Consider the following 26,280-nt stretch of genomic DNA (forward strand, 5'->3'; position numbering starts at 1 on the left):
ACCAGCTTGTTGAAGGCTAACCGAAACGTATGACACAAGATAAACAATTCAAAGGCAATGCTACCAAATACTAATTTAGTGTATGTAAACTTCTGACCCACTGGGAATATGATGAAAGAAATTAAAGCTGAAATAAATCATTCTCTCTACTATTATTCTGACACTCACATTCTTTTAAAATAAAGTGGGTGATCATAACTGACCTAAGACAGGGAATTTTAACTAGGATTAAATATCAAAAATTGTGAAAACGTAGTTTAAATTATTTGGCTAAGGTGTATGAAACTTCCGACTTCAACATATATATATATATATATATAAATAATAAAATAAATATATATATACACACACACACACACACACACACAACACACACACACACACACACACACACACACACACACACACACAACACACACACACACACACACACACACACACCACACACACACACACGCACTACCGGTTGAAAAGTTTGGGGTCACTTAGAAATGTCCTTGTTTTTGAATGAAAAGCACAATTTTTGTCCATTAAAATAACATCAAATTGATCAGAAATACAGTGTAGACATTGTTAATGTTGTAAATGACTATTGTAGATGGAAACGGCAGATTTTCTATGGAATATCTACATAGTCGTACAGAGGCCCATTATCAGCAACCATCACTCCTGTGTTCCAATGGCACGTTGTGTTAGCTAATCCAAGTTTATCATTTTACAAGGCTAATTGATCATTAGAAAACCCTTTTGTAATTATGTTAGCACAGCTGAAAACTGTTGTTCTGATTAAAGAAGCAATAAAACTGACCTTCTTTAGACTAGTTGAGTATCTGGAGCATCGGCATTTGTGTGTTCAATTACAGGCTCAAAATGGCCAGAGACAAAGAACTTTCTTCTGAAACTCATCAGTCTATTCTTGTTCTGAGAAATGAAGGCTATTCCATGGCAGAAATTGCCAAGAAACTGAATATCTTATATTACGCTGTGTACTACTCCCTTCACAGAACAGCGCAAACTGCATCTAACCAGAATAGAAAGAGGAGTGGGAGGCCCCGGTGCACAACTGAGCAAGAGGACAAGTACATTAGAGTGTCTAGTTTGAGAAACAGACGCCTCACAAGTCCTCAAACGGCAGCTTCATTAAATAGTACCCACAAAACACCAGTCTCAACGTCAACACTGAAGAGGCGACTCCGGGATGCTGGCCTTCTAGGCAGAGTTTCCAGCTACAAGTCATTTACAACATGTCTACACTATATTTCTGATCAATTTTATGTTATTTTAATGGACCAAAAATGTGAATTTCTTTCAAAAACAAGGGAATTTCAAAGTGACACCAAACCTTTGAATGGTAGTGTATATACACACTAAACCCCCCTCGAACGAAGAGCGGTATGATATAAATTGCAGAACTTTCTGTGTTTTTGGTCATTATAAAAACACTGTTTGAATGAATTAACCACGTGTGTTTGAATGCACTTTGGTTAGGACAGTTAAAAGGGAACTCTATGACTTGTGAGAGTCAAAGCTACATGACACTTTGACAGTTCAGTTTGAAACATACAGTACCAGTTAAAAGTTTGGACACAGCAACTCATTCAAGGATTTTTCTTTATTTTTACTATTTTCTACATTGTAGAATAATAGTGAGGACATCAAAATTATGAAATAACACGTATGGAATCATGTAGTAACCAAAAAAGTGTTAAACAAATTAAAATATATTTGATATTCTTCAAATTAGCCACCCTTTGCCTTGATGACAGCTTTGCACACTCTTGGCATTCTCTCAACCAGCTTCACCTGGAAACCTACTCTGCATCTCACAAAGACACGGCGGTTGGAACCAAAAATCTCCAATTTGGACTCATCTGACCGAAGGACAGATTTCCACCGGTCTAATGTCAATTGCTTGTGTTTCTTGGCCCAAGCAAGTCTCTTCTTATTATTGGTGTCCTTAAGTTGTTGTTTTTTGCAGAAATTTGACCATGAAGGCCTGATTCAGTTGATGTTGAGATGTGTCTGTTACTTGAACTCTGTGAAACATTTATTTGGGCTGCAATTTCTGAGGCTGGTAACTCTGATGAACTTATCCTCTGCAGCAGAAGTAACTCTGTGTCTTCCTTTCCTGTGGCGGTCCTCATTAGAGCCAGTTTCATCATAGCGCTTGATGGTTTTTGCGACTGCACTTGAAGAAACGTTCAAAGTTCTTGAAATTTTCCGGATTGACTGACCTTCATGTCTTAAAGTAATGATGGACTGTCGTTTCTCTTTGCTTATTTGAACTGTTCTTGCCATAATGTGAACTTTTACCAAATACGGCTATCATCTCTATAACACCCCTACCTGTTCAATCAAATGCATTCCAGGTGACTACCTCATGAAGCTGATTGAGAGAATGGCAAGAGTGTGCAAAGCAGTCATCAAGGCAAAGGGTGGCTACTTTGAAGAATCTGAAATATATTTGGATTTTTTGGTTACTACATGACTCCATATGTTTTATTTCATAGTTTTGATGTACAAAGTAGAAAATTGTCAAAATAAAGAAAAACTCTTGAATGAGTAGGTGTGTCCAAACTTTTGACTGGTACTGTATGTATTGCATACATGTAAACTCAGCAAAAAAAATATAAACGTCCTCTCACTGTCAACTGCGTTTATTTTCAGCAAACTTAACATGTGTAAATATTTGTATGAACATAACAAGATTCAACAACTGAGACATAAACTGAACAAGTTCCACAGACATGTGACTAACAGAAATTGAATAATGTGTCCCTGAACAAAGGGGGGGTGGTCAAAATCAAAAGTAACAGTCAGTATTTAGTGTGGCCACCAGTACTGCAGTGCATCTCCTCCTCGTGGACTGCACCAGATTATACAATTCTTGCTGTGAGATGTTACCCCACTCTTCCACCAAGGCACCTGCAAGTTCCCAGACATTTCTGGGGGAATAGCCCTAGCCCTCACCCTCCGATCCAACAGGTCCCAGACGTGCTCAATGGGATTGAGATCCGGGCTCTTCGCTGGCCATGGCACAACACTGACATTCCTGTCTTGCAGGAAATCACACACAGAACGAGCAGTATGGCTGGTGGGATTGTCATGCTAGAGGGTCATGTCAGGATGAGCCTGCAGGAAGGGTACCACATGAGGGAGGAGGATGTCTTCCCTGTAATGCACAGCGTTGAGATTGTCTGCAATGACAACAAGCTCAGTCCAATGATGCTGTGACACAGCGCCCCAGACCATGACGGACCCTCCACCTCCAAATCGATCCCGGTCCAGAGTACAGGCCTCAATGTAACGCTCATTCCTTTGACGATAAACACGAATCTGACCATCACCCCTGATGAGACAAAACCGCGACTCGTCAGTGAAGAGCACATTTTGCCAGGCCTGTCTGGTCCAGCGACAATGGGTTTGTGCCCATAGGCGACGTTGTTGCCGGTGATGTCTGGTGAGGACCTGCCTTACAACAGGTCTACAAGCCCTCAGTCCAGCCTCTCTCAGCCTATTGCGGACAGTATGAGCACTGATGGAGGGATTGTGCGTTCCTGGTGTAACTTGGGCAGTTTTTGTTGTCATCCTGTACCTGTCCAGCAGGTATGATGTTCGGATGTACTGATCCTGTGCAGGTGTTGTTACACGTGGTCTGGCCACTGCGAGGACGATCAGCTGTCCGTCCTGTCTCCCTGTAGCGCTTTCTTCGGCATCTCACAGTACGGACATTGCAATTTATTATCTGCAGTCCTCATGCCTCCTTGCAGCATGCCTAACGCACGTTCACGCAGATGAGCAGGGACCCTGGGCATCTTTCTTTTGGTGTTTTTCAGAGTCAGTAGAAAGGCCTCTTTAGTGTCCTACGTTTTCATAACTGTGACCTTAATTGCCTACCGTCTGTAAGCTGTTCGTGTCTTAACGACCGTTCCACAGGTGCATGTTCATTAATTGTTTATGGTTCATTGAACAAGAATGGGAAACAATGTTTAAACCCTTAACAATGAAGATCTGTGAAGTTATTTGGATTTTTACGAATTATCTTTGAAAGACAGGGTCCTGAAAAAGGGACGTTTCTTTTTATGCTGACTTTATGTAGTTCATGACCTCATAATAACCATACACATATGGTATCAACTGGGGAGGAGGGAGCAGGAAAACATATAAGAGCTAATCAATAAACTAGAACACCCTCGTGCCAGCCTTGAAAAGACCAAATGTGCCCTTGAGTTTGTTTTCTCATGCATATTGCCACCCTCTCTCCCAACACCTCCTTTCTCCTCTCCATCTCCCTGTCTTCCACAACCAAAAAAACAGCCCTCTGTACTTCCTGTGAACGTGTGGGTCACACCTCTGACTGCTGAGAAGTGTTGGAGAGGAGAGGAGGAGCCATTAAAATGATAGCAAGATAGACCAAGTGTGACACATCAAAGGGCCCGGAAAGAGCTCCGAAACGGCGCAACGCAACCCCTGCTTCATACATACAGCACCCTCCCCCTCCTTCCTCCCCCCCAGAGCAGCAGGGGGAACAAAGGGATACAGCATGCAGTACATGGTCAACAGAGACCCCCAGAAGACTACGACTGTGCAGTCTGCCTCTGTTCTGGCCCGTTCCCGGATCCCTCCCACACGGGCCCACTCCCCCCCTTCTCCACCTCCCCCCGGACACAAACACATCGTCCTCCCCCGTGACTACACGTCCGATGATTACACTACCCCCCCCCACCCCCCACCCCAAAACACACACACACACGCTCGGAGGGGCTAATTAAGGCTTTAATATGCAAATGAGAGCAGCAGTAAATTACACAGCTGGCAAATATGCCTATTTTTCCCTGAAAATACATCAGGAGTGCAGCGAGCTACGAGTTTGTTGTTGTGTTTGTGTTTGAGAGACACTGGTTCATTTTCTGTTTGAGAGGCTCTATCCTCTGATGCATTACTAGCAGCTCTAATGGTGATGGTTACAGTCGGAGTTCAGCAGTAGATGGCTTTGTGATTATAGCAATGTCCGAAACAGTGGTCAAAGTGGTCTTTTGATAGTTGTTGAGTTAGGGTAATAGGCAGAAGTCAGAAGTCCTCGTTAAAGCCTCCGTGCCTCTCTTATTGCAGCAATGCGGTGAAAAGCAGGGAGGGTCTGAATGCCAGTTCGCTCTCTGTGTGAGGGCTCCATCTCTGAGGCATCATCTCTGTGGTTCTGGGTGGGTCGGGTGGCGTACGTCTGTGTTCCAAATGGCACCCTTTTCCTTATTTAGTGCGCTACTTTTAACCAGGGCCCGTAGGGAATATGCCATATGGGACGCGACCTCTGCTGTGGTCTCTGGAGCGCTGGGCTGGCTCTGCCTATGATGATGCAGCCCATCACCCCTCTGAGGCTGAACCTGAGTGCTGACTATATGCATGGACAGGTTGTCCCATCCCAGCCGTCAAACAACCAGCCACCGAGACTGACCAAGCCAAAGGAGAGGGGCCCCCAAAAAACATCTTCCCCAATGACTGCCTCCTCCTCCCTTTCTTACTGCACCCCTGTGTGATAAAGAGCCCCCCCAAAACAGCTCCCCAGAGACCCCCTCCACATCCTCCTCCCTTCACACCTGTACCCCTCTACCAACGCCCCAATGCCATCACACAAAGCAACAAAATAACTTTCCAACACACAGCATTCTAAAACAGCTTCCAAAAGGCTGTGTCTTCCACTCTGCATCTTTCCCCACAGAGTCCCAGCTCAAGTAACCCTAGACCACCCCCTGCTCTCCTAATGATCACTCTTTGAAGGGAACTACACTTTCACAATGACAACCTAGTCTACGTATTCAACTTCCTCACTGTACCCCTCCACTGTAGGGCAGAGCCATTCTACATTTACATCATTTAGCATATGCTCTCATCCAGAGCAATTTATAGTAGTGACTGCATACATTTTCTCAGACTGGTCCCCCGTGGGAATCGAACCTAAAACCCTGGAGTTGCAAGCGCCATGCTCTACCAACTGAGCCACACAGGATATTGACCAACAAACGAAATACCCACACATCAAACTAGCGATTAAGAGGCAGCTGCTAAATGAAGTTTGATGAAGAGGTGGTCTGTCCAAAATGGCACCCTATTTCTTATATAGCGCACAACATAGGGAAAAGGGTAACAACTTGGTACGCAGCACATGTAGTTTGTTTATTAGGCAGGTTGATAAGCAGGATAAACAGCCTCTCTTCACCTTGCAGCCTTGCAGGCAGGGAAGCAGCGGCTACAGATATCTACACGCTCTGAATGTTGCTTTTCATAAGGCTGCTGGCTCAATGAATATTTTAGATGGGTAAATAATTAATAATTAACAGCAAACAGGCCAATGATCAAATGGAGCAGTGCGGCAGCAGACATGAGAAATCTGACGCTTGTAAACAAAGATGCAAGGACCCAGATTTCCTCCCATCCCTCCGAGTCCCAGGCCCCGCCACCTTTTTGTCTTTTAAATATGCGCATCCACAATTGAACCACACACACATAGCCACACACACACCACATACGGGCAGACCAACGGCATCCCACGCCCACTCTTTTACAGACACACATACACTCCCACACACATACCCAGTCATTTTCCTTTCGAAAAATGAAATTTTCACATTTCTTTGCGGCCCGGGGAATACAGCGGGACTGAGTGAGGAACACTTGATCTGGCCCCCTGCTGCTTTCTGATGGAAAGATTTGCTTTTTAATACAATCGTCACTCTTCCCACCTGGATCAGCACGACCGCCAAGACAAATCCCAGCTGTGTGACTCCAAACCTTACGACAGCACAGCGCAAAAATATTCCTTATTACCATGCCTTAAACATCCCGGACTGAAACCACAGTAACTCCTGTCTCCACAACAGAAACGCTAATCATAAGGTTGTGTGTCTGATGCTAGGCATGAAATGCTTTTCTCCAACAAGGAATTTATTTCTGTCCCCATTAAAATTGATACAGTACCTGGCCTGGTATAGGTACACATTCACAGTATGCACAGTACGTTAACCTATCATCATTTCAAATAATAGCTTCCCATTTTTCCCCACATAAACAGGCATATACTGTATATCCAGTTGACTTCTGTCACCGGGGAAGAAATTTAATAGAATTTGAATTAAATGAGTAAACACCAAAATGAAACTGCAAACACTAAAATAAAACAAGTTTAGAGCCCCATCCACACGAAGCCGTTGGAGTTAATTTTAAAGTAAGAATTCCGTTCCTTGGAGATTTTAATTAATGCTTTAATATGCAAATAAGTTAGCTGAGATAAAATCATGACAAACAGATGGCAAGTGCGGGTAATTATTTTGTGAATCCAGCAGGGGCCTGTATTAAGGTAGTGGCAGAATAGTTCTCCTCAGGCCTTCACAGACACACACAGAGGAGAAAAACACTGACATACCACCATGGATGACTTTTTAGTCATCTTTATCTGACTTCTAATTGTGAACTTTAACATGACCAACCAACAACTGTGGATTAAAGTATTCATATTTAAGTTGTGGCCGCATCGTTCTCCTCAGCTCTGCGTCTCCTCAAGAGACACAGAGGACAAAAAGGCAACAACGCTGAAGACGTATCGCAACATTAATCGCCATGGATGACTTTTTAGTGTCTGACTCTGGCCCTGGTCAAAAGTAGTGCACTATATAGGGAAAAGTTGCTATGTTTAAAAGTACTGCTCTACATAGGGAATAAGGTACAATTTGAGATTCTTGAGACTGATGTACCTGTTCCTGTTTGGGTGTGTGGTCCAGGTCTAGTGAGGTGAGGCTGTGGTTGATTCGTAAGGCCAGAGAGAGGGCCATGAGACCTCCAGCCCTGACCTCGTTCTCACGCACGTCCAGACGCTGGATCTGACGGCTCTCAGCTAGGAACTCAGCCAAAGCCACAGCACCTACACACACAACACACACACACACACACACACCCACCACCAACAACACACACACACACACACACACCACACACACACACACACCACACCACACACACACACACACACCACAACACACACACACACCACCACACACACACACACAAACACATTTATAGTAACACAGTAGTATGAAGAGATAGCAAACACACAAAATAACATGAGTGACGACTGTGTGAAAGGTGAGTACCTTCACACGTGATGTGTGTGTGTTCCAGGCCTAGCTGCAAAAGTGAGTGGTTCATCATCAGAGATTCCCTCAGTGTGTGGATACCTCTGTTCTGCAGGTTATTCTCCCCAGGTTCAATGTCTCCAGAGTCTTTAGGACAGGCTGGAATACAGCACAAACACAAGGCCACAGATCGTACTCTGTGTGCGTCCCGAATTCTCTATATAGTGCACCGTTTGGCACATACAGTGGGGCAAAAAAGTATTTAGTCAGCCACCAATTGTGCAAGTTCTCCCACTTAAAAAGATGAGAGAGGCCTGTAATTTTCATCATAGGTACACTTCAACTATGACAGACAAAATGAGAAAAAAAAAATCCAGAATATCACATTATATAATTTTTTATGAATTTATTTGTAAATTATGGTGGAAAATAAGTATTTGGTCAATAACAAAAGTTTATCTCAATACTTTGTTATATACCCTTTGTTGGCAATGACAGAGGTCAAACGTTTTCTGTAAGTCCTCACAAGGTTTTCACACACTGTTGCTGGTATTTGGCCTATTCCTCCATGCAGATCTCCTCTAGAGCAGTGATGTTTTGGGGCTGTTGCTGGGCAACACGGACTTTCAACTCCCTCCAAAGATTTTCTATGGGGTTGAGATCTGGAGACTGGCTAGGCCACTCCAGGACCTTGAAATGCTTCTTACGAAGCCACTCCTTCGTTGCCCGGGCGGTGTGTTTGGGATCATTGTCATGCTGAAAGACCCAGCCACGTTTCATCTTCAATGCCCTTGCTGATGGAAGGAGGTTTTCACTCAAAATCTCACGATACATGGCCCCATTCATTCTTTCCTTTACACGGATCAGTCGTCCTGGTCCCTTTGCAGAAAACAACCCCAAAGCATGATGTTCCACCCCCATGCTTCACAGTAGGTATTGGTGTTCTTTGGATGCAACTCAGCATTCTTTGTCCTCCAAACACGACGAGTTGAGTTTTTACCAAAAAGTTATATTTTGGTTTCATCTGACCATATGACATTCTCCCAATCTTCTTCTGATCATCCAAATGCTCTCTAGAAAACTTCAGACGGGCCTGGACATGTACTGGCTTAAGCAGGGGGACACGTCTGGCACTGCAGGATTTGAGTCCCTGGCGGCGTAGTGTGTTACTGCTGATAGGCTTTGTTTCTTTGTCCCAGCTCTCTGCAGGTCATTCACTAGGTCCCCCCGTGTGTTCTGGGATTTTTGCTCACCGTTCTTGTGATCATTTTGACCCCACGGTGGGTAGATCTTGCGTGGAGCCCCAGATCGAGGGAGATTATCAGTGGTCTTGTATTGTTCTTCCATTTCCTAATAATTGCTCCCACAGTTGATTTCTTCAAACCAAGCTGCTTACCTATTGCAGATTCAGTCTTCCCAGCCTGGTGCAGGTCTACAATTCTGTTTCTGGTGTCCTTTGACAGCTCTTTGGTCTTGGCCATAGTGGAGTTTGGAGTGTGACTGTTTGAGGTTGTGGACAGGTGTCTTTTATACTGATAACAAGTTCAAACAGGTGCCATTCATACATGTAACGAGTGGAGGACAGAGGAGCCTCTTAAAGAAGAAGTTACAGGTCTGTGAGAGCCAGAAATCTTGCTTGTTTGTAGGTGACCAAATACTTATTTTCCACCATAATTTGCAAATAAATTCATAAAAAATCCTACAATGTGATTTTCTGGATTGTCTTTCCTCATTTTGTCTGTCATAGTTGAAGTGTACCTATGATGAAAATTACAGGCCTCTCTCATCTTTTTAAGTGGGAGAACTTGCACAATTGGTGGCTGACTAAATACTTTTTTGCCCCACTGTAGCTTATATCCTCAACCTGAATATAACATCCAATAAAATATAACAATTCTGACATTCTTATAGAACCACAACTAGTGAAGCAGGGACAATAAATCTGCACATTCAACTACATTTTTAGATATTTTGCAGCAAGTTGTTTATGGTGTTTATGAATCTGTTACAGGATGTTTAATCTCTTCCTGTCCACATAAAAAAATGCTACAGTTCACTCTAGTACTTACTATAGAATTATATAGTAAACTATAGTACAGTGTAGAATCCTATACTCCATGTTGTAGTTTCCTTGATTATGTAGTGCTTACTTTAGAATGTTGTAGTATACTGTGTAGAATACTATACATTATACAACTGGTGGGTCTAATCCAGAATGCTGATTGGTTAAAACCGCATTCCAGCCAGTGTCTTTTCCACAAGTTACCACCGGCTAAATCTATGACGTTAAAATGCCTATTTACTCTGTTCCATCTGACTGCTCAATCCTCTGTCTCATCAGCCCAGCCAGGAAATGTATGAACTTGATCTCCACTATAAAAAGAATCTATACATCATCTCACATTTCTTTTAGACTAACATTTAGTTTTCAACAGCGGCGACTTGTATAAACCTTGCTGTCTGTCTCTCCGACATTTGCAACATTGTTTCAATATTCAAATTCGATCTACAGCTGTACCATAGTAATGAATGTCTCGGGAGTCTCGAGACAGGCAGGCAATGTTTCTCACCCAATCGAAATCATGAATCAGCTGGCATAATTTTTATGGATATATACAAAGAAATGTAAATTGAAAAAAGGTCAACTGAAACGAAGTACAGCTAATCTTTCCAGCTTCAGTTTGAAGTGATTGTGTTAGCTGTGTTGTTGGCTAGCTCCTCTGAACAACAGTGTCCTGACGAGTGAGCACATTTTCTATGCCAGGCGAAATCACGCCTCTTTAGCTCATTGTTATGGATGCATCCAAATAAATGTCACTAGAAAACAGCTTAAACAAATGCAAATGAAGCTACTTTGCTGTTATTCTGGCTAGCCGTAGTTGTTAGCCATAGTTGCCTAGCTAGCAAGCAAGGGTTAAGAACGTTGCCAGCCAGTATGGCAATGTAACATTTAGAACAAACGACTGGGTCGTGTCCATAGATACAGAACAAAAAGACTGAATGACTGGGTGGCGTCTTTAGCAACCGAACCGATAGAACCAACGACCAGCCGGCTTGGGTAGCAACCCAAGATTTGTTTTGGGACTATATCTTGTGGAAGGAGGAAATAGTATGAATAAATAAATCAAAATAACATTCATGAAAATATGTCAATCATTATTTGAAGATGTTGGTAACCCGTTGTATAAAAGTGATAATGCCCTCAGGGCCAATGTTTGTAGGATATATTTCCCTAACACCTGTGTCAATATTTCCTCCAAAACACCGGCTTGTCGGGCATTATCACTTATCTGTAATATCCTTTGTCACGTAGTACTTAATTGAGAATTTTCAGATTGGACGGCTAGCTAGCTTTAACAATGCCATTTTGATTTGAAAAGTATGTGAAATGTCCTTAGGGAGCTCATGCCGGGGATTTCCTGAGGTTCCCCCTAGATCGTGGTGTGCCAACTATAGAGTTTTGTAGAATACTCTACTCCACACTGTAGTATCCCTTGACTGATCGTCAAAATCGATTTAAAAACACAATACAACCACAAACGTCGATACAATGCATTTAGAGATTTGTCGAAAACAAAGTTAATTCATTAAGTATTTAATTCCATTGTGGTTCTAGTTCAAATATTTTAGACATTCACAGCCTAATACTAATACTAAAGTATACTATGGTCTAAATGTATATACACTATAGTATTCACTGTAGTGTTTTTGAAGACATGACTGTAGTAACACCTGCTGACTAGGGTTAGCTAAAATTGCAGAACCACCAGACTACGACAGTTACTGTATAATGAGTGGATCACCTCAACCAGAACCAGAAGACAGGTTGGTGACAGGCCACCTATTGAGTTGGGTCAACATTCTGAGCGATGCAACAAACCAGGCAACACTTTAGCAAAAATATAAAACATTTATTACAATTGTAACATCCAAAACATTCGACAGATTCTAGGCCCATTAAAGGGAAACAGTACAGAACTAGATATAAAGAACAAGCAAAGTTGATTAGAACAGAGGATAGGTTTGTTTTTTAGAAACACATTAACAAGAGAACACCAAAATGACTTATATCTGTTACTTATCCTAGATAGCTTTCTGAAATACAACAATACTTTCACAGCGATTCAGCTGACCAAGTTTCATTTGAAATATGTATTACTGGTTGTCTGATAATTGTTGATTTAGATGACCAGTGATAGTGACAAACAATACTGTACTTCAGATTGTAGAAAAGACAGAACAGTTAACCACTGCATTTACATAAATAATATATATTTTAGGCGCTGCCAATAAACTGCCTCAACCTCAAACCAGCAAAGCCTCTCCAAACAAACCAACTGAAAACAAAAAGACATTTCAGTGGCTTTACATAATGAACATCTTGAATATTGTCACATGAATAAACTCACTGATGGTCAAACTCAACACATACCACTCATAATAGACCACACCAAACATTTTCTTCAAGACCGCAAGGTCACAAAATAGTTGCTCACAGGAATAAAAAGCAATGACGCCACGCCGTATCCCTCACCCCACCCTGCATGTACTCCCCTAATAAGGGTGCACAGAGAAACACTGACTACAACTTTGTTTCCTGGCCTGTCACACAATATTCTTCTGTTACAATATTGTAACTGATTGAGGTTTAGGTGAGGGTTATGGTGATGCCCATTTACTGTGGGACTTCAGTTAAAGAGTCATTATAGATTCAGGTAATGGAGATGATACATGGCAGGGAATGGTTGACATGAGACTCGTTTTGAATTGAGACTTGGCTGGATTTGTCTGGAGTATGGTTTATCTAAAAGGAGATAGAGAAAGGTGCAAATAATAACAGGCAAAACCAGCAATGAACATACATAATTAATCAGCTGTTAATAGCAGCATTTAATGGGTAAAACTATTTAAATATAGCAGCAGTTAACAATGAATGGCCAGAAAGGGTTACAATAGCATGCAGCATGGTAGGCCGAAGCAATAGCAGGCTAATTTATCAATGGCTATATACCATGGCAAGCAAATAAACAATATAAGGCTAGCAGAAGTAGAAAGTATAGCCATAAAGCAGGCCTAGTTAGCATAACAAAGACAATGCACAAAAAGTGCAACAATTATTAACATGTGGCCATTAACACAAGTATCAAAGAGAAAAGATCAATACACTCAAAATGGCTGTTTGAATGAGCTGTTAGCATTTCGCGGCCAATATCAACTATAAAAAACAAACAATGGCTTGGGCGTCCTCGTCTTATCCTCTTTTGTAAGAGAAAAGGCTTGTACTCCCATTTCAATTACACATACTGGTGGTTGTTGTTTGTCGTGCTCAACTACACTGTCTGGGTGAAGGACCCGGATTGAAAGGAGGTGCCCTCGAACCTGCCCATACAGTAAATACCTTGCCATAAAGTTATATAGAGGGCACATCTGCCACGAGTGCTCGCTGTCCTCACATGGCCATACAGATGGGTACACTATCAATAGATGTATTACCTGTGGATCTAACAATGTAGTGTATCTACAGTACCACCATGTGGCTTGCAATACACTAGCGTTACACGCAGACAACTACGGTTAAGCACCAGCAGTCCCCCCCAGCACTCTGAGATTTTTAGTCTACTTGAGTATTTTATATCTATTGCTTCTGATATTGTTTAATAGCCTAGCCTTTTTCCGATTATATGTGACATTTGAATTGTCCATTTTCTATTTTCTTCTACATATTCCTTGTTAATATTTATTGACTCCCTATTCTCCAGTATCTAATCAACTATCTGCTTGCACCTGTTGAGCCTGTTACGCACAGCAGGTGTGTCTCCTTAAGTACTTGTCTTCCTAATTTGTTTGTACAGCACTGATGAAGGCATAAGGCTGAAACATATGCTTCGTTTTTGTTTTTTCGCACCTTGCACTTTCACCTTTTGTATTCTTTTGCGCATGGATAAAAATAAGTGCATTCTTTTTTTGAATCTCGGCCTCCTAGGGTTATGCCTTTTTCATGGTTTTCAGTGCGAGTACCCTTTGAACTCTACAGATATCTTCTTCTCCTACGCACCGGTCGCCTTCCATTCTAGCCTGAGTGCAAACACTCATACTGGTTTTCTAGAGGGCACACCTGACACGAATGCCCTCCCCCGCATCCACGTCACAGAGCACAGTAACCAGCTTTACCAGTATAAATCATCATCAGACAACCAATAATACACACCCAGATAGTGGCTTGCTCTACTCAATCATAAACACTTAGGACTTTAAGTCACATATCATCGAAGAGGATCATTTGAAATACCTACCATATTTATGATTGCCTGAGTAGAGCAAGCCACTGTCTGGGTATGTATTACTGGTTGTCTGATAATTGTTGATTTATACTGGTAAACCCAAAAGGAAATGCCAGTTGGTTTTGAATCTTTGTACAGAATTCCTATCCCTTGATCATGACTCTCAGTTCCATTAAATTACACATAAGTCATTGGACGAAGGCACCTTCTGTACAGGGGAGTTTTGTTAAGAGTCCTTATTCTCAATCTAAACATTAACACTCGTTGCTTGTGGTACGGTTTTGGAAGTATAAGGGCCTTATCTTAAATATCATCTAGAAATCTTTTTTTTTTTCAATAACGAAAGGTTAAATTGATACACATCTTATCAGGTTAGTGTACCCACACGGCCATATCTCCATGTTACAGTGCTTGTTTTTACGGAAAACAGACAGAAGACGAGGCGACCGCATGTGCTAATTAGCTCAAGCGTGTGACTTGGGAAGTGTAACGGAAGTGTAGTTTCGTCGGATTGAGGCACCGATGGCTGTATGGATCTGTGCAAAAATTCTACAGTAAGTTTTCTTTTTTATTTGAACGATTCTTTCTCTCTGATGAATTATCGTGGGCGAAACTAATGGCTGAAAACTGTAGGGAGACAGCAGAATGCCGCTTAGAGTTTGAGAGCTACAATATTGATCTGTTGTCTTCGGTACTTGTAGTGCTAATGGACACGCTAATAATTGTTGCACTTTTTCTGAATTGCCTTTGTTATGCTCATTACACCCCCCCCCCCCCCCAAAAAAAATATGCTGGGTTAAAAACAACCGAATTTGGGTAAATATTGGACAGAACACACATTAGATTATTTTGAACCAGCCAGTTGGAGGCATGGCTTACAGATAGTTATTTTTGGCCACCCATGATGTCATTCCAGTTAATCTGTTCTGTTGTATTGTCAACACATGTTAAGGTTGAGCACTGACACTTTTGTAGCTTTAATAAGGCTTACACAAGAGTATCAGTTCCTTAAAACCTCTTTGGGCTAGAGGGCAGTATTTTCACGTCCGGATGAAAAGCATGCCCAAAGTAAACTGCCTGCTACTCAGGCCCAGAAGCTAGTATATGCATATTATTAGTAGATTTGGATAGAAAACACTCTGAAGTTTCTGAAACTGTTTTAATAATGTCTGTGAGTATAACAGAACTGATTTGGCAGGCGAAACCCCGAGCACAATCCATCCAGGGGAAAACATATTTGAGCTCAATGTGTTTTCCATTAGGTTTCTATGGGAAGCTCTTTTTAATAGAAATATGCTTGCAGTTCCTATGGCTTCCATTAGATGTCAACAGTCTTTAGAAATTGTTGATGTTTTTCCTTTGAGAAATGAAGAAGTAGCCCTGTTCTTTCCATGTGTCACACAAAGGGACTCAAGTCTTTTGGAGCGTGCGATCTGGAACTCGCTTCACTTTTTTTTCGTCCGGTATTGAGCACAGTATTTCCCGTCTTAAATTTGATCGATTATTTACGTTTTAGGATACATAAGTGTGGATTAGGAACGTTGTTTGAAATGTTTGGACCAAGTTTACAGGTAACTTATTAGATACTTTGTAGGCGAGTTGGAACTGGTGTATTTCTGAATCAAATGCGCCAAATAAATTGACATTTTGGGGATATAATGAAGGAATTTATCGAACAAAAGGACCATTTGTGATGTTTATGGGACATTTTGGAGTGCCAACAGAAGAAGATCTTCAAAGGTAAGGCATGAATTATGTCGTTATTTCTGATTTTTGTGTAGCACCTGCCTGGTTGAAATCTGATTTTCATGTGTTTGTTTGGGGGGTGCTGTCCTCAGATAATCGCATGGTCTGCTTTCGTTGTAAAGCCTTTTTGAAATCTGACACTGTGGCTGGATTAACAAGAAGTTAAGCTGTATTTTGATTTACAACACTTGTATGTTTAATGAATTCTTATTATGAGTATTTCTGTTTTTGAATTTGGTGCGCTGCACTTTCACTGGATGTTGTCAAATTAATCCCGTTAACGGGATCCGAGCGGGAATGGGGGTGAAGGGATCCCTAAGAGTTAAGTGCCTATGCACATCCAATGCTGGGATACTTTCCACTTTGTTATAATATTTAAATAATGTTAATGAAAAATATGTGTGTGAAAATACTCTCATTGGTTGTGAAAGCCACGCCCCCCTTAAACCACACCTCCAGTCTTATCTGACCCGGTGGATCATAGCTCAGCGACCCAATTACGCTTGTTACTTTTGTTTATTTTATATTTTGTTTGCTTGCCATGCTATGCTATGTAGCCATTAATAAATTAGCCAGCTATAGCTTCGGCCTACCATGCCGCATGCTATTGTACCCCCTTTCTAGCAATTCATGATTATTGCCATTAACAGCCTATTAATTATGTATGTTCATTACTGTTTATGCCTGTTATTATCGGTGTCTCCTTTTAGATAAACCATATTGAAGAGGCCGGGTAAATATTGGGGAGGGCAGAGAGGACGGAAGATGGCGGAAACTGAGGTTTTGTTTGAAACTGCCAGTGAATCGAGTGAAGCTAATAGTACAGAAAGTGAAAATGAGTGGGTTGCAGTGGCGGGAAAGGAGAAGTAAAGCTATGTTGGAAAATAGGAAACCACTAGACTCGTTTTTGGTCGGAGTCAGGGTTTTGGATGAATGCTACTTGGTAAATCCGTTTAACGTCTCCAAGAAAATCTGGAATGTGTTGGAACAAAGTCGGTGAGAGTTACAAGAAGTGGTCTTATTTTATTTTTTGGTCTGCGGAGCAGAAGAAGCGTGTGTTAAAACTCAAAAAGATGTCGGAGTGGAATGTTTCCTGCATGGATGTTCGTAGCAGGGCGCCAATCAAGGGGGTTATTTCTGGGCTGGCGCAAAAAAGAAAGGCAGAGGATATACAGTGGGGCAAAAAAGTATTTAGTCAGCCACCAATTGTGCAAGTTCTCCCACTTAAAAAGATGAGAGAGGCCTGTAATTTTCATCATAGGTACACTTCAACTATGACAGACAAAATGAGGGAAGACAATCACATTGTAGGATTTTTAATGAATTTATTTGCAAATTATGGTGGAAAATAAGTATTTGGTCAATAACAAAAGTTTCTCAATACTTTGTTAWATACCCTTTGTTGGCAATGACAGAGGTCAAACGTTTTCTGTAAGTCTTCACAAKGTTTTCACACACTGTTGCTGGTATTTTGGCCCATTCCTCCATGCAGATCTCCTCTAGAGCAGTGATGTTTTGGGGCTGTTGCTGGGCTACACGGACTTTCAACTCCCTCCAAAGATTTTCTATGAGAGAAATCTTGTCGGTGAATGTCTGCTCATCACAGGCCCCTGAGCCTGTGTAGGGATGTATTTTGGAGTGGACTATGATTGAAGAAGTATGATGTTGATATAATAAAATAAAAAAAATTGTTGGCGTGTTTTATTTTGTATGATGTTGTTATCCACCTTTCCCAGAATGTTTTTTTAAGTTTCTTATTCAATAACTCGTCCAGCTGGTGGCGGTAATGCACCATTAACATTGAATGCCAACTGCCGTTAAACCCCATCGAAGAAGAAGAATTCAGGGGAGAGCTGTATACCTGGAAGGTCATTTGTGGTTGTGTAGGTTGTACGGTGGCGGTGCAGTTTGTTTATTTTGTGACCATGCGGTCTTGAAGAAACGTTTGAGGGGTGTTCTAATGTTCTGAATGGTATGTGTTGAGTTTGACCATCAGTGAGTTCATTAATGTGTGACAATATTCAAGATGTTCATTATGTAAAGCCACCATTTTCAGTTGTTTTGTTTGGAGAGGCTTTGCTGGTTTGAGGTCCAGGCAGTTTATTGGCAGCGCCCTCCAATAAGTTGACTTTGTAAAGTAATTTGTATTTCAAAAATATCTATTGTTTATGTAAATGCAGTGGTTAACCATCAGAAGTACAGTATTGTTTGACACTGTTTTTGGTCATCTTGTTAAGTTGGTCATCTGAATCTCTGAAAGCCAAGCACTGCATTTCAGAAACCTATCCAGTGGAAGTAACAGATCTAAGTCATTTTGGTGAACTTAATATGTGTTATCTGTCAAACATGCAAATCTAATTGTCTAAGTCAGTGGTTCCCAAACTTTTTATAGGCCCGTACCCCTTCAAACATTCAACCTCCAGCTGCCTACCCCCTCTAGCACCTGTTGTTTTTTGCCATCATTGTAAGCCTGCCACACACACACACACTATACGATACAATTATTAAACATAAGAATGAATGTGAGTTTATGTCACAACCCAGCTCGTGGGAAGTGACAAAGAGCTCTTATAGGACCAGGGCACAAATAATAATATAATAATAATCAATAGTTTTGCTCTTTATTTAACCATCTTACATAAAACCTTATTTATTCATTGAAAATTGTGAATAACTCACCACAGGTTAATGAGAAGGGTGTGCTTGAAAGGATGCACATAACTCTGCAATGTTGGGTTGTATTGAAGAGAGTCTCTGTCTTAAATCATTTTCCACACACAGTCTGTGCCCGTATTTAGTTTTCATGCTAGTGAGGGCCAAGAATCCACTCTCACATAGGTACGTGGTTGCAAAGGGCATCCGTGTCTTAACAGCACAATTTGCCAAGGCAGGAAACTCTGAGCGCAGCCCAATCCAGAAATATGGCAGTGGCTTCTGATTAAATTCAATTTTCACAGAACCGCATCTTGTAATTTTGATGAGGCTCTCTTGTTCAGATATCGGTAAGTGTACTTAAGGGCATGTAAGGGATAACGAATCCAGTTGTTTGGGTCATCCGTTTTTGGAAAGTACCTGCGTAATTGCGCACTCAATTCACTCAGTGCTTCGCTATATCACATTTGACATTGTCCGTAAGCTTGAGTTCATTTGCACACAAAAAATCATACAATGGTGGAAAGACCTGTGTGTTGTCCTTGTTAATGCAGACAGAGAAGAGCTCCAACGTATTAATCATAGCCTCAATTTTGTCCCACACATTGAATATAGTTGCGGAGAGTCCCTGTAATCCTAGATTCAGATCATTCAGGCGAGAAAAAACATGACCCAGATAGGCCAGTCATGTGAGAAACTTGTCATCATGCAAGCGGTCAGACAAGTGGAAATTATGGTCAGTAAAGAAAACTTTAAGCCCGTCTCTCAATTAAAAACAACGTGTCAATACTTTGCGACTTGGTAACCAGCGCACTTCTGTATGTTGTAAAAGTGTTACATGGTCGCTGCCCATATCATTGCATAATGCAGAAAATACACGAGAGTTCAGGGGCCTTGTTTTAACAAAGTTAGCCATTTTCATTGTAGTGTCCAACACGTTTTTCTAGCTGTCAGGCATTCCCTTGGCAGCAAGAGCCTCTCGGTGGATGCTGAAGTGTACCCAAGTGGCGTCGGGAGCAACTGCTTGCACGCACGTTACCACTCCACTATGTCTCCCTGTCATAGCGTTTGTGCCATCAGTACAGATACCAACATAAACACATCTTGACCACCAAAGTCCATTTGATGTCACGAAGCTGTCCAGTACTTAAAAAATATCCTCGCCTGTTGTCCTGGTTTACAGTGGTTTGCAGAAGAGGATGTCTTCCTTAATTGACCCCCCATAAACGTAACGGACATATACCAGGAGCTGTGCCAGGCCCGCCACATCTGTTGACTCATCCAGCTGTAACGCATATAATTCACTGGCTTGTATGCAAAGCAGTAATTGTTTCAAAACATCTCCTGCCATGTCACTGATGCGTTGTGAAACAGTGTTGTTTGATGAAGGCATTGTCTGTATATTTTTTGGGGCCTTTTCCCCCAGCATTGTCCCAGCCATATCGGCGGTAGCAGGAATAATTAAGTCCTCCACAATAGTATGGGGCTTGCCTGTCCTAGCCACTCGGTAGCTCACCATATAAGACGCTTCTAGCCCCTTCTTATTAATGGTGTCTGTTGCTTTTATAAGTCTCACTACTCGAAAGTTATCTTAATTCTCGCTCAAAAAACTCCAGTGGCTTATTTTTCAAATTGGCATGTTTTGTTTCTAAATGTCTGTGCAAGAGTGAAGGTTTCATCAAATTGTGAGATAGTACTTTTGCACATATAACACACTGTGGCTGAGGAAAGGCACTACTCCCAATATAAGTGAACCCCAAATCAATATAGTTCTCATCATATTTGCGCCTCTTCGGTGGTCCAACGTCCCTGTCTGTTGTTCGGTGCTTTCCCGGGTAAGGGAGCAGTAGCTCTTCGGCTGCATCAGATTCACAATTCGTCAGTGTCCATGCTAGCTGGGCTAGCAACAAATGTAGAATTACTGATGCTAGCATTGGATGTGCTCGTGGAAGCAGAACAACTTGTGTTGTCGACAGGTGCAGGTGTAGTACAGCGTGTAGTACTGCTTTTTTTAACCATTTATCAATTTTTGAGCAAACGGAATGAACAGCAGCAACGTTTGGCTACATACAGTGGCTTGCAAAAGTATTCACCCCCTTGGCATTTTTCCTATTTTGTTGCATTACAACCTGTAATTTAAATGTATTTTATTTTTATTTCATGTAATGGAAATACACAAATTAGTCCAAATTGGTGAAGTGAAATGAAAAAAAGAACGTGTTTCAAAAAAATTCTAAAAACATAAGAATAGAAAAGTGGTGCGTGCGTATGTATTCTCCCCTTTGCAATGAAGCCCCTAAATAAGATCTGGTGCAACCAATTACTTTCAGAAGTCACATAATTAGTTAAATAAAGTCCACCTGTGTGCAATCTAAGTGTCACATGATCTGTCACGTGATCTCAGTGTATATATACACCTGTTCTGAAACGCCCCAGTGTCTGCAACACCACCAAGCGAGCGGCACCATGAAGACCAAGGAGCTCGCCAAACAGGTCAGGGACAAAGTTGTGGAGAAGTACTTTTTAAAAACTTTTGCAAGGCACTGTACAGACCGTTAGTGGAATTCCCGCAAGAGAGTAACGGTTAATGTGATTTGATGTTAATTATTTGACTAGGCTATCTGTATTTCACATTGTTATTTCGCTGAACACGAGATGGTTTCATTTTTGGGGGGGGGGGCAGTGAAACGAGGCTACTCAGGCGAGAAAAAAACCTCACTCAAATGTATAGCCCCATTGGAAAATATAAATATATTCACATGTTCAAACACGTTCCCCAGTTTGGGAATACCTGGTCTAAGTTTTAATCAACTTTTCTTGTTCTTTATATCTGCTTCTGTACTGTTTCCCTTTGACAACCCTGTTCGATGCCCATTAAACTCATTCAATGGAGGGCTTAGTGTCTGCAGGTTTTTGTTTTCCTTTCAATTAAGCCCAAGACAATCAGGTGTTGAGTGTCTTACTAATTAGTGACCCTCATTCATCAATCAAGTACAAACCCGCAGACACCTCCGTGGAATGAGTTTGACACCTGTCACCTACAACCTGTGTCTAAAGTTTTAGATGTTACAATTTTAATAAAAATTGTATATTTTTGCTAAGGTGTTGTCTGGTCTGTTGAATTTCTCAATGTTGACTCAACTGAATAGGTGGCCTGTCACCAACCTGTCTTATCTTCTGGTTGAGGTGTAGTCTGGTAGTTACTACAATCATGTCCGCGAAAACACTACAGTAAATATAGCCTCGTCGTGAACCAGGCTACCCTAAAATGGGAAGCCTGGGGAAGTTCCATGGCAGAAATCAGCTAAAGAGGGGTTTGAACCCGGTGTAAATCAGTAACGACTTGCAAACCTGTCACACGAATCAAATGCGTTGCTGGTTTTCACATTTTGAGATGAGCTAAAGTTGCAGCAAGAGGGGAGAAATGGTCTACAATGCTAGCCATATCAAGGATTATAAATCTGTACGTTTCTAAAGTAGGACAAAAAGTAGCTGGCTAGCTACAAAGAGGTTTGTTTTGAGAAAAGTAAGCTAACCTTGTAAGCTACCTAGGCAAATGAACTTACGCGCTAGTTAAATTTCTCTCTTGATTATAAAGCCAACATGTTAACCATATTATTGACCTACAATGTTAGCTTTCTTAGCCCAATCGCTAGCTTATCCAGGGTCGAGTGCAGTATAACTGCAGTACGCTACAAATACTGCAACCTATATATTTTACTGCAGTACTTTTGCAATATAATTGCATTTCAACTGCAGTTAATGCACTTTTATTGTAGTTTCAAAACTGCAATCTTTGTTTAAGGGGTCTATCTATGGGAACAACAGCAATCATTTTGCAAGCAATATTGCTAAAATGAATGAACTAAAATGTTACCTGTAATGCTCATCTCCTGTAGCCAAATTGTCATCTCATTATTTTCATACTGTAGCTACTTTTACAATGGTTGGGTTTGCGCTAAACAATTGTATTTGTCAGCACATAAAAGCCATGTACAACATCTGGTATATGGTTTGCCTCATACATTGTCTACTGGTATCATTTTAAATTGAGAATGTATAGCTCAAAATGTAAACAAATGTGGGTTTTGCTATTCTCTGCTTCAGATGACAGATGCCCATAAGGCCAGTAATGCCATCTTACTATAGGCCTATGGCTGCATTGGCGATGCCTGCCATATGATAAGCTGCTAAATGGATTCAGATAGCTGATACTGAGGATGACAATCAATAAAACAGATTGGAAATCTTACAAGTAGACAAATGGAAATGTTCATTTGAAAATACAACACAGTAGCGCTGAGAGATTAACGGACATTATGAAAAAAGAAAAGGAAACGACTAATTGACTGTCGGTTCAATTATTTGAATAACACAATCGTGGAGAAAAAGGGGGTAAAAATAAAATAAATATTTGAATTCCATTTCGTTCTGTTTTTTTCTATGAGCTCAATGCGCATATTGCAAAGTTTCTCTAAAGATAAATCAGATCAAGCCAGAACTGTGCGATGTAGTAGGGAGTTGGTTGGCAACAGACTAATATTCTACTTAGTTTAGTGCAGAAAATGTGGTAATTAACTACAATGGCCATAATCCATTGCATGCCTACTTGGCCAGCCTGTGTTATAGGCCTGCTGCGTAAAAGAGACAGAAGAATGCTCGATCTAGAGGAGCATTTGCTTCGTGCGAGGTATTTCCACCTGGAAATGCACGATCTAAGTGATTTTATATTTGGTATTCAGCAGTCATGAAAAAAAAAGATTGAAACAAATCAAAAACCGGGATTATTTCTTAATCGAACCGAACTCAAAAAGCACTAATCGCTCAGCACTACAACACAGACACATTAGAGACAGAACCCCTTCCCCTCTTTATTGCAGAATTGTGATATGCGATTGACCAACATGGACACTAGTTCATTTTGAATAATAGTTGAACAATTAAAACAAATTTAAACACTTCACTTCAAAGAATCAGCACTTCAAAATGTACAAATAAGCACATACGTAAAGATCAAAAATCTTAGTCTAAACAACAAAAGATAATTGAGCAATAACAAGTATGCAAATATTACTAAAGCATAATTTCAGGTGAACAAAAAACCCACCTTACAATCTTGCTCCACTGATCCCTGATCTACTGGGTAGGCAGACATGTATTAGGTTTATACATTGTGTGTTGTGTTTAACTGTATTTTTGCGACATTTGCTAACATAGGTAGGCCTACACATATAATCCATGGCATATAGGATATACTCTTCGTTTCTTGGGACACTCCTTGGGAGCGCTCTCCATCTGCGAACAGGCTTTCAAAGCTTTCCATATCTGAGAACAGAAAAAGAAAATCACAAACAGGCAAACAGATATACTCAAATTAGAAAGCACTAAATAATATATTACTATTATATCTCTGTCCTCAAAGTTTTCCCCTCTGGGGACTGGAATTGGATACACTTTTCATAATGTCATCCCACAAAGATACCTGCCCTGTCCAGTAGCCTACACTCTGTTTACTGACAGCTGGAACTGCAATGTCACCCTCTTCCATGGCTGTTATCTACAAATGCATTTGGAGACTGTTTTTAATTTACAATGTACAAGGATTACATCAAGATAGCTAGCTAATGGGAAGTTAGCTAGCTGATGGGAAGTTAGCTAGCTGATGACATTTTAATTCACTTAGCTAAACAGTGTGTCAAGCTAGCTAGCTAGCAGCTCAGTTGAGTTAGCCTACAAAGTGGCCTACTGTAGCCAGCCAGCTAGCTAATAATACATTAACATTTAAAAACATGTATTTACTTACTTGAATAGGTTCTCCCACTGGCTCAAAAAAATAAAATAAATGGACAATATTCACAATATTTTTGGTCGTATCAAAGCGCCGCCAGCAGCCATGTGGATGAATGGAGGAAAAAACTATTTAGTAAAAAAAAAGGTGTACCACCAGAGGTATTGACCATATTGTGATGTTTGACTTTATCAGCGTAATCCACTTTCAATTTCACTAAATGTAAATCGCATAACTGTCGGCGACAGTTATAACTTAACTAGCACTTAAAACTAGCATAGGCAACAATTACCCGGACGGTAAACAGTGGTGCACATAACACACAGCACCACTTCTACGGGTGTGTGGGTCCTTGAAATGTCACATCCAATCAAAATCTTGCCGTTGGGAGCCAGCGGGCCATTCAAAATGTTTTTGCAAAACAAAATCTACAGACCTCCAAGAGAGGCGTGACCATGACGTGATTCTGGAGGTATGGCATCGTGAGACTATTGTAGTGTTTTTGCAAACATGTCTTTACAGTATTTACTGTAAACACTGCAGTATACTACAGTCATGTCAGCAAAAACACTACAATATACTACAGTCATATCCGCAATAACACGAATACTATAGTATACTATAGTCAGAGTGAGGAACGATACACCAGCGTACCTCATTGCCACCCCCGTTCCACTCCTTTGGTCACCCGGCTGAGGAGGTAATGAATGAACGCGAGGGTGGAAAGATGCTGGCAACTGCAGACCTGAGGAAGTGCGTCTTCAGAGTTAATTTGTACAGTGGTGACTACAAACACACAGAGCCCCTCGCTGTGTGTGTGTGGCACACTCAAGAGGCCCTTGCTGTGTCTGTGCTAATGCCAGCTCAGAGATGTGCAGAGGGGAGAGGGATACACAGAGGCACGACACGTCCGATGGACGACTGAAACCTTTCCCAGAGAGAGGAGATGCTTGAAGGGGAACGCAGGGGATAATAGCGACCAATTAAAGACTTGACTGGTTGTTTGAGGGTTTGAGTCAAGCATGGATGAGGCCTGTCGCATGTAAACCACTGTAGGTTTGGAGAAGAGAGCTTTGGGGAAAACACAATACAGGGCTTCAGTTAAAACCAAAAATTCTAAGACAGATTTTGAGGTTTCAGATGACAAAACAAATGGATTAAACAGAGTGAACACCCAGAACTATAAATTGTGAAGATGTAGTCCAGCCATACTCAACAGGCGGACCGCGGTACGAATCTGGACCCAGAATGGGGTTGGTATGGACCGCAGATCCCAACTTAAAAACAACTTTTTTTAACAACTAAGTCGGGCTTTCAATTTAATGTTTTTGAGAGTTGTACTAGTAGAATGTACAAGGTGCAATTTGTAAATGTTGTAGTGCATGGCAGCTTTCCTCTTATGTCATTAAGACATTAATTTAGAGAGCTATTTATAATCTATGTTTAACTAGCCCATGTTAGTTAGGCTAACCAACTAACTTACCTATCTAAATCTTGTAGTTATCAATGCCAGCTTTGATTCCCATTGATTTTGTTGAGTCGCTCAGGTATCATATGAACACACATAAGACATGGATAAATGTGTAGAGTTGAAAGAAATTTGCTTAAAAACGGTTTAAAAAATCATTCCGCCAAAAAAGAGGGGTGTGAAAAGTTTGGGTCGTGAGGTGGTGGTTTGCTACTACGCCGA

At 41.2% G+C, this 26,280-nt stretch overlaps 1 pseudogene; it reads right to left on the bottom strand.

Annotated features, from left to right (window-relative positions):
- LOC111968980 (protein phosphatase 1 regulatory subunit 37-like) overlaps positions 1-26,280 on the bottom strand; it is a 67,087-nt pseudogene that overhangs the window by 21,715 nt on the left and 19,092 nt on the right.

This window comes from Salvelinus sp. IW2-2015, linkage group LG9, assembly GCF_002910315.2.
Source record: "Salvelinus sp. IW2-2015 linkage group LG9, ASM291031v2, whole genome shotgun sequence".
Taxonomy (NCBI): Eukaryota; Metazoa; Chordata; class Actinopteri; order Salmoniformes; family Salmonidae; genus Salvelinus; species Salvelinus sp. IW2-2015.